Source organism: Callithrix jacchus, chromosome 6 (assembly GCF_049354715.1).
Source record: "Callithrix jacchus isolate 240 chromosome 6, calJac240_pri, whole genome shotgun sequence".
NCBI classification, from domain to species: Eukaryota; Metazoa; Chordata; class Mammalia; order Primates; family Cebidae; genus Callithrix; species Callithrix jacchus.
In genome coordinates this window covers 114,819,950-114,828,867 of record NC_133507.1, presented here as the reverse complement: position 1 = coordinate 114,828,867, position 8,918 = coordinate 114,819,950, and the positions used below count along the sequence as shown (strand labels likewise).

The following is an 8,918-nucleotide window of genomic DNA, read 5'->3' as shown; positions in this document are numbered from 1 at the left end:
CACAATGTCCTCAAACATTTCAGAAGCTCTTTTGTGGAGCTAGAAAGATTAATTACACAGGTTCAGAGGTCTTAGAAAAGTGTGTCACTGCCATACTGTTGATTTTGTCTTTCTATGAAACTGTCTCTTCATAGCCAGAAACTTTACTTGCTGAAAAATGGTTTTATTTTCCACCCCTGAAATTTTTAGTCCATCCGTATTTCCTCTAAATTCTGCTTATAAACTGGCAAATTGTTTTTAGACTCTGTTCCTTGTTTTGCTACTACGTAAAACAGTAACATTTTTAATATTTGACAAAAAAGTTACCACTAATGCTACAAGTTCATTAAGAACATGTCCACTATTTCAACTTTTACAAAATGTTTTGCTACTGTCTGACATCAGTTAGCATTTTTCTGATCTCCTACAACAGTTTCCTGATGCCAGTTTTCAAGACAATGTCACATACTTTTTACCTCACACCTTGCACCAATTTATGAATTATTTTGTATTGTCAATGTTATGTTAAGGGGTTCATCTAAAAAATTCTGTGACTTATGATGGTCATTTAATTTTTCATTTTCTTTCTTTTTTTTTGTTTTGTTTTTTTGACCTCTAAACTTTTTATTGGCCTCTTGCTCCCAGAAGAGTCCCCTGCTTCTGCTGGCTTAATGTCTGAGAACTTTGGTGTGGTTGGTCTCAGACACCACTTTACCATCCACTATCTGGCTGGTGGTGGACTTTTGGATGGTTTGCATGGAGTTGCTGCTGCCCAGGGCATCACCAAGATTGAAGTCCTCACTAACTTCCAGTAGGCAGTGGTAGGTGGCAATCTCAGCCTCCAGGTTGACCTTGGTGTTCAGCAGGGTCTGGTACTCCTGGTCCTGGTGCTGTCCCTCTGTCCGGGTCTGTGTCAGCTCTGGCTCTTGGTGCAGCAGGATCCCGTTGAGGTGGTGCATCTGCAGGGCATAGCAGGTCCCCACCTCCCTCAGGCTGTTCTCCAAGTTGGTCTTCATATTTCTCATGGAGTCCAGGTCAATCTTCAAGAATTGGACTGTACGCCTCAGCTCTGTAAGCATCATCTCAGCAGCTCCAACCTCGGTGGACTGTGTGGTAACCACTGGGGTACTCTCCTCAATTGCTGAGAACAGTACTTGCCCAGCTCCTCTTGGTTCTTCTGAGTCAGCTCATTATATTGGGCCTAGATGACTGCTAGATCTTTGTGGGCCTAGATCTTGGTGAGGTCCTGAGATTTGGGGACATCTCCCTTCATGGTCAACACAGAGCTGGCAATCTGGGCTTGCAGGCCTTTTAATTCCTCCTTGTGATTCTTCTTCATGACAGCCTCTATCTCTGTCTTCAACTGCAGCTGAATGACATTGGTGTCATAAATGACCCTGCAGAGCCCATGGATGGCACTCTCCACAGACTGGCTCATGGCCAGCTCTGTCTCATAGTTGACTATAAAGTCATCAGCTGCAAGATGGACATTGTCCATCTGCAGAACAATGTGGGCATTGTCAACAGTATTTATGAAGATCTGAGCCCTTAGGTTCTCAACAGCCTTGAAGTAATAGCTCCAGTCTCTGACCTGGGGTCCCTACTTCTACAGGTGCTCCCAAATTTTGCTCTCCAGCTTCTGATTTTTGATCTCCAGACTCCTCACTCTGTTCAGGTAGGAGGCCAGGTGGTCATTCAGGATTTGGATGGTCTCCTTGTTCTGAATGCCTCCCATTCCTGCCAGACACATGGCCATCCCTGCGATCAAGCCCCTGAACCCTATGTCACAACAGAAACTGGTGGAGCTGCACACGGAGATCTGGGAACCAGCACCCCGGTGCCTGCATAGACTCTGGCTGTGTTGCTGACTGGCAGGGCACCATAGCTTGGCACCTGGACAGTAGTCGGTAGAGAAGGTGGAGTGAGTAGTGAAGGTCACGTTGTTCTGGGAGGAAAGTGAGAGGACAGGACTCCGGCTTTGCTAAAGACTAATTTTTCATTTTCTTTTTGCATACACATCTGTGTGTTAGCTAGCATTTATTTGATATAATCTGGGCTTAACCTTGTCTCAGAATTTAAGTTTGAACTAAGTATGCTCTATGTGCCCTACGTACTTCTAACACCAGTGAATAACTGAGCCATATTCTTATGAGGAAAGGCAGACATTCAAGACTATTAATCTAATTGAACTAGCACATTCAATTTACCAGTCACATCACAACTTCTAGTATCCCAGTGGCCAAAGAAAGTTACATATTAAGTCCAGTAGCAATAAGGCCAGGAAGTATACCTTTGCTATGGAGTTCAAGGGATGGTGGTAGTAAATAGTTTTGGATTTCCAAAGCAACTGTAGACATGGAGTAAATTATTCAGTTTCTTGAATCTAATCAGAAAGCCAATAATTACAACTTATTTTTCTGATTTTTACACACAAAGCCATTGGAATTACATACATTGTTTCTCTTTAGCAATGACATTTCTCACTATTCGTTTTCTGAAATCAGAAACAAATAATTTTTAACCATACTTGGGTCTGAATGACTCTGATATTCCCTACCAATCAGACAATGACTGATACACTTTGTGTTACATGGGCCTTGTATTCTGAAAAAAGGATCAATATAATATTGCTTGCAAAAATCAATGGACCAAAGGAATTCTTGGCTATTAAGAACATGGACATTTGAATCAAATAGATCTTTTATTTTTAATTGAAATGGAGTTTCACCCTTGCTCAGGCTGAATGCAATGGTGCAATCTCAGCTCACTGCAACCTCTACATCCCGGGGTCAAGTGATTCGCCTGTCTCAATCTCTCAAGTAGTTGGGATACATGCATGCGCCACCATGCATGGCTAATTTTGTGTTTTTAATAGAGACAGGGTTTCACCATGTTGGTCAGGCTGGTCCTGAACTCCCGACCTCAAGTGATCCATACACCTCAGCCTCCTGAAGTTCTGGGATTACAGGTATGAGCCACCACACAAGACCTTGAATTAAATAGATCATTATATCAATTTTGACCTTACTATTTACTAGGCATCGGACTTGTGTAAGTAATTTTATATTTCATCATTTTTGTATTTCAGTTTACATATTGTTAAATGTAATTGTTGTGAAGATTAAATGAGTGTTACATGCAATATAATTAATAAAGTGCCTCAGAGTTACAACAGGATGTCAGCTAGCTATTTTTTTAACATAATGCATTATAAGATAAATCACAAAACAAATTTTTTTATACAATGAAATTCTCAAAATGCTGTTGAATATTATTAATATCTAGTTTATTGTTTGAGACTACTTCACTGTACTATATAGTTCTCATGCAATACAGATTTTGTATTGGTTTCTTCGGTGATATACACATAGGCAGCCTCAAACTCCTTTATTCCCCAAATGCCACAATGACCTTCCTAATGCAGGGTTTCTTTAGAACCCCCGGTGAAAGTGTCACATGGTTAGAATAACAGGGCAATGAGACTAGGTACTTAATTTCACAGAATGTTACCAGCTTGCTCTTTAGAGTATATACAAGCTCTTTTTATCCCACCACCATCTCAAGAGAGCTCCTGTTACTCCCCTAAGTATGTGCAATTTAGAATATCTATCTTCCCAAGTTTGCCAATTTCATTAGGGTAAATTTGAACTTGGAAAGTCAATTGAATATGCAATAAAAAGTTAGCATATAAAATAATGCCTAGCATTTACACATGCTGTCTTAATTATTTCTCAGAACAACATTTAAAGAATGCACTGTTATATCTCATGTTTCTTATATAAGAAAGCTGATACTTAAATTACAAAGCTTGTGTGCAAAATAGTTGCCTAGCTCTAAATTTTTCAATCTAAATTAGCCAGTGAATGTAAGAATTTGTTATATTCCACTAAAATATGGTAGCCTTTATAATCATATAATGAATATTTAGAGAAAAATAATTGAACATAAGGAGAATTTTAAAAAACACTACATGAACAACATCACATCTTTATTTTTATATTAAACTACTTGTTGTAATGCTTTCTGTGTGTGAATTATAGTATCTTGACATTTTTTAAAGGAGGAAAAATGATCTAATTTAATTAAACTGTTGAATTGGAATAACCCAAATTATAAATCCAAAAATGCAACTCAAAGTTAAATTAATCCCTGAAAATTAGAAACTGCATTTCAAAATTTTCCAGATAAAATCCAGTGAGACAGATCAGATTTTTGGTATTTCACACAACTTAAAATCTTAAAATTTTAATGTATTAAAATATAAAATAAAATTTTATATAGATTTGTGTTACTGTGATATTACATAAAGAAATGTAATGGAAAACACAAGGATGAGTGATTCTACTATTTAATTATTATGTTAGCAATTTCAGAATAACCACAAAACTTTATTGAATTTTTAAATTAAAAATATAAGAATTTTTTTTTTAGGTATAAACTTCAGCATTCTAAGGTTTAATCCCTTTAGAACCTCATTTTAAATTAATTGCATCACAATTTGACTTTTACATCAAAAATGTTAATTTAACTATGGTTTGAAATTTCAGAATTAGTAATTCAACCTTTATAACTGCTATGAGTCATATGCATTCCTTTTCCTTACAGAAGAAATTATAACATAAGGCTGCCCATTTTTTTAGAAGAATTTTGTGCAATATGAATGGAAAGTGCAAAAACTCATCACATATTATTTCTAGATAATCTAGAATTAGAAGCATTCTTCAAAAGAACTGTCATATGTTAAGAGAAAACCTTTAAAATTATGCAAATAATGCAAAAAATTTCCTGTTCAATTAATATACCATTATGAAGTACAGATCTTGTAATATTTTCTAAAGTACACGTTCCCTATCATTCTTCTTATGCTAATTATTAGATTTTTTTTAGAAGCACATTTGCCAAGTAGTCATGGAGCTGGTGTGGTAACATATCCAATTGGCAGCATTTCATCCATCATGGCCCAAGGTAGAAAATTCCATCCTTGGACAATGTTGAAGGTAATGTAAGAAACTTTATTGACAAAATAAAATGTGATAGATAAGTTTATTTTTCTTTAAAATTATTGGTATAATTTTATTACTCTTCCTGTATTGAGATAATTTTGGTTTCCCTGTTTATATCCATTCCAACTACTGAGCCACAGAGATCTAGAGAATACTCAGAAGGGCTATCTGAAGACAGCTTTCTCAGCCCTCTTCCCCCACAACACTCAGAAAAAGAAATTTCCCTCGTTTGTTTAAGCAACACTGATTCCTTATGTTCTTCACTACAGTTTAATTTCTACTTTAGTGAGAATCTTTTAGTCTGAGGGTATAGATTGCACTTCTGTATGTTAATATCCCTTTCAGAGCCCACCTAGCATTACAAGAGTATAATCGGTATTTCATGCTTATAAGACTTAGCTATCTTACACAATAACTGTTGTGTATAGAACATGTGATACTATCTGACACCCCACTAATATTCAGTAGCACAACCTAAAGGTGACATGGCAAATGGATGAGTGGAAATTCTGTTAGATGATGAGTAAGGGAACACGTTTAATTCAGAAGTTTAAATAACAAATTCTCTCAACAAAAGTATTTGCCTCAGCTGAATTTGCAAAAGTATAATTTTTGTGTTTTTTGTTTTATTTTCTTTTTATTTGAGTTTAAGCAGGGACAGTTGAGTTGATTCTTTCATATTATGAGCATGTTTATTGTTCTTAAATAGTTTATAAATGTTAAGCTCTAATATATTGGTAATATTAATTTCTATTTTATATTTAAAGAATTGAAGTACTATGTAGTTGGCTTGGTAATTTAAAATTTTTAAGTCCAAAATGTAATAGGTCACATGGTAAAAGTTTATCTGAACAAAAAGAAAGAAAGCACCACTTCAACTTTACTTCTTTTGATATATACTGAAAATAATGTATAGAAGAGTCTTGTGACAAATGGTAGAGTAGCCCTAATTGCAACTTATCCACACTGTCTTTATATATCATGTATGTGATTTATAATGGTACAATGATCTCTCATTCATGGATATTTTCAATTCTATTTATTCAGATAGATTGTGGCACTAGTTTGTTTCTTTATTTACTTATGTTTGAGACAGGATCTTTCTCTGTTGCCCAGGCTAGAGTGCAATGGTGTGTTTATAGCTCATTGTAACTTCAAACACCTCGGCTCAGGTAATCCTCCTGTCTTAGCCTCCCAAGTGAAAAGGACTACTGGCACATACTACCATGACTGGATAATGTTTTAAAAATTTTTTGTAGAGATGAGATTTTGCTATGTTGTCTAGGCTTCTCTCAAACTCCTGGCCTCAATAGATCATTTGGCCTCAGTCTCTCAAAGTAGTGGGATTAGTTTTGGTACAAGATTTTAAACATTTGTTTTTAAGTCATATGATCATGAAAGTTGCTTGCAATAAAATCAAGTGTGACTTTTTGCCAGCGACTTTTATGATCAACATAATCAAAATTAATCGAGATTTGTTTATATATGCGAGTGCACACACACACACACACACACGCACATACTTTATATGTAAACTATATATAACAATTTAGCTTGCTTTCTTCTATGTTTGTGTAGACAGTTCTTAGGCCTACAGCCAATTCACCTGAAACATTGTTTCTCAGTCATTCAACAGCAGTTTCACTTAAGAAATTATAACCTTGCAGTTATATTCTTTCCAAATGAACAAAAATTGACATGCATAGCCACAATTATTTCTGCCATTTGATACAAGTGGAAAAAAAATGGTTTACTCAAGATTTCAGGCTGTTTTAAAATACTCCTTATAAAAACCACTATATATATTTATTTGCCTTGTCCTATATATAGTCAGTATACTCATAATAAAAGTTTTGCTGTATTTTAAGATAATATTATTACTTTTATTCTCTCATATCATTTTAGTTAGGAAATTCTCCCCACTTTTGTGTATTTTTTTTTTTCAAAATGTTTGTCTTTGTAAAACTATTTGGATAAAGTGTATTTGTGGTAACATTGTGGAGGTTTTGATTTTACCTTGGAATTTATCAATTATTAGTATTCACCTTGTATATAATAAAAAACTTTTAAAGAGCACATAATTATATATATACACATAATATAATATATGTGTATATATATAAAATATGCGTGTGTGTGTGTGTGTGTGAGTGTGTATATATATATATGTCAGAACCAGGTAAATAAGGTGCCAGCATTCATGAATCTCACTTGCTAGTGGACAATCTAAGTGCTACAAAATACAAATGGGAGGCATTTTGTCAGTATGGATTACTAAACTTACCTTATTTCAAAACATGAACATGCTAGATGAAACTAATACAGAAGAAATATGTTTCTTGTTTTCTTGATTGAGTTGAAGGAAATGGAAATTCCCAGTCACTGAGTACAAGAGGTAGCAACATCAGAGGAATGTGTGCTTGCTGAAGCTCTCCAGACAATTAGGAATATGTTTCATCCTTAATATCTAAAAATGAAGCTTTAACATTCAGCAAGGAAGGAAAATCATAGCCATGTGCATTATATTCATTGAATATAATGGGTATTCCTTGGTATTCCTTTGGGTATTCCTTGTCTACCCAAAAAGCTTGGAGTCATAAAAGATTACCACCACCTAACTGGATACCAGAAATACCCCAAAAGCTTAGATTGAAAACTAAAATCTTGTCATCTTTCTGGAATTGCATGGAGAGAAGTTGCAAATAACATCTGTTCAGTGTGGACATGAAGTCTAAATTCAGTCTATCTACATGATAAAGAGAAATACACACTATTAAATCAACACAAATGGTGGTCAAGGGCAAAAGAAACGTAGGATAAAGGAGAACCTGTCTGCACAGAAAGTCAGCAACAGAAGTTTCTTGAAAACAGCAAACATTTTAAACTCTGCATACACTAAATGACTTTCAGACAAATAATTAAATTATCGTGAGGGAGAGAGTGGCACATTTAATTTGTATTAGAAAATAAGTGATAATTACTTATTTATAAAGATACTTTAAATTACTAGTCTTTAAAATCTTACAGAAATCTAGAAAATAATAGAACAATAAGGCAAGAACACAATAGGGAATAAAAAAAGGAAATGAGAATTTAATAAAATAAATATAGCTTAAAGGAAACACAGTCATTACACCAAAACTAAAACCTGCATCAAAAAGTCAGCAAGATAAAGTCTGAACAATAAAATCTTAAATGTGGGGTAGTTCTGTGAAAATACTCTCAAATGTAGCACTGAGACAAAGAGATATAATACCAAAAAGAGATGAGAGATGTTTAGAAATTAATAAAATGACACATCCTATTTTGCAGAGGGGATTGAGAAAAGAAAATTTGATAAATTGGAGATAAGAAATTTGAAGGGATTATATCTGATAATTTTCCAGAATGAAAAACCTGTATTGTCTTATTCAACAATCAGAATAAATGTGAGCAGTATTAATTATAAAAACAAAACAAAAAACAAACAAACAAAAGCCCTTTCCATGGACATTGCAATAAATCTCCCAAGCAATGTCATCTTAAGAACAGACAGCTGGCTGGGTGGGGTGGCTCAAGCCAGTAATCCCAGCACTTTGGGAGGCCAAGGTGGGTGGATCATGAGGTCAAGAGATGGAGACCATGCTGGTCAACATGGTGAAACCCCATCTCTACTAAAGGTACAAAAAATTAGCTGGGCATGGTGGCACATGCCTGTAATCCCAGCGACTCAGGAGGCTGAGGCAGGAGAATTGCCTGAACCCAGGAGGCGGAGGTTGTGGTGAGCCGAGATCGCGCCATTGCACTCCAGCCTGGGTAACAAGAGCAAAACTCCGTCTCAAAAAAAAAAAAAAAGAACAGACAGCTAACAAAGGGCAGATTAGCTAAAAAAGGAAGGCAACTATACTGATGGTGGACATTACAATAAAAGGAATAGAAAACTTTTAAATAATACTT

The 8,918-nt window shown here is 35.3% G+C and overlaps 1 pseudogene; it reads right to left on the bottom strand.

Annotated features, from left to right (window-relative positions):
• Positions 1–647: 647 nt before the first annotated feature.
• LOC100386057 (keratin, type I cytoskeletal 18 pseudogene) lies at positions 648–1,735 on the bottom strand (annotated as a pseudogene).
• Positions 1,736–8,918: the final 7,183 nt, after the last annotated feature.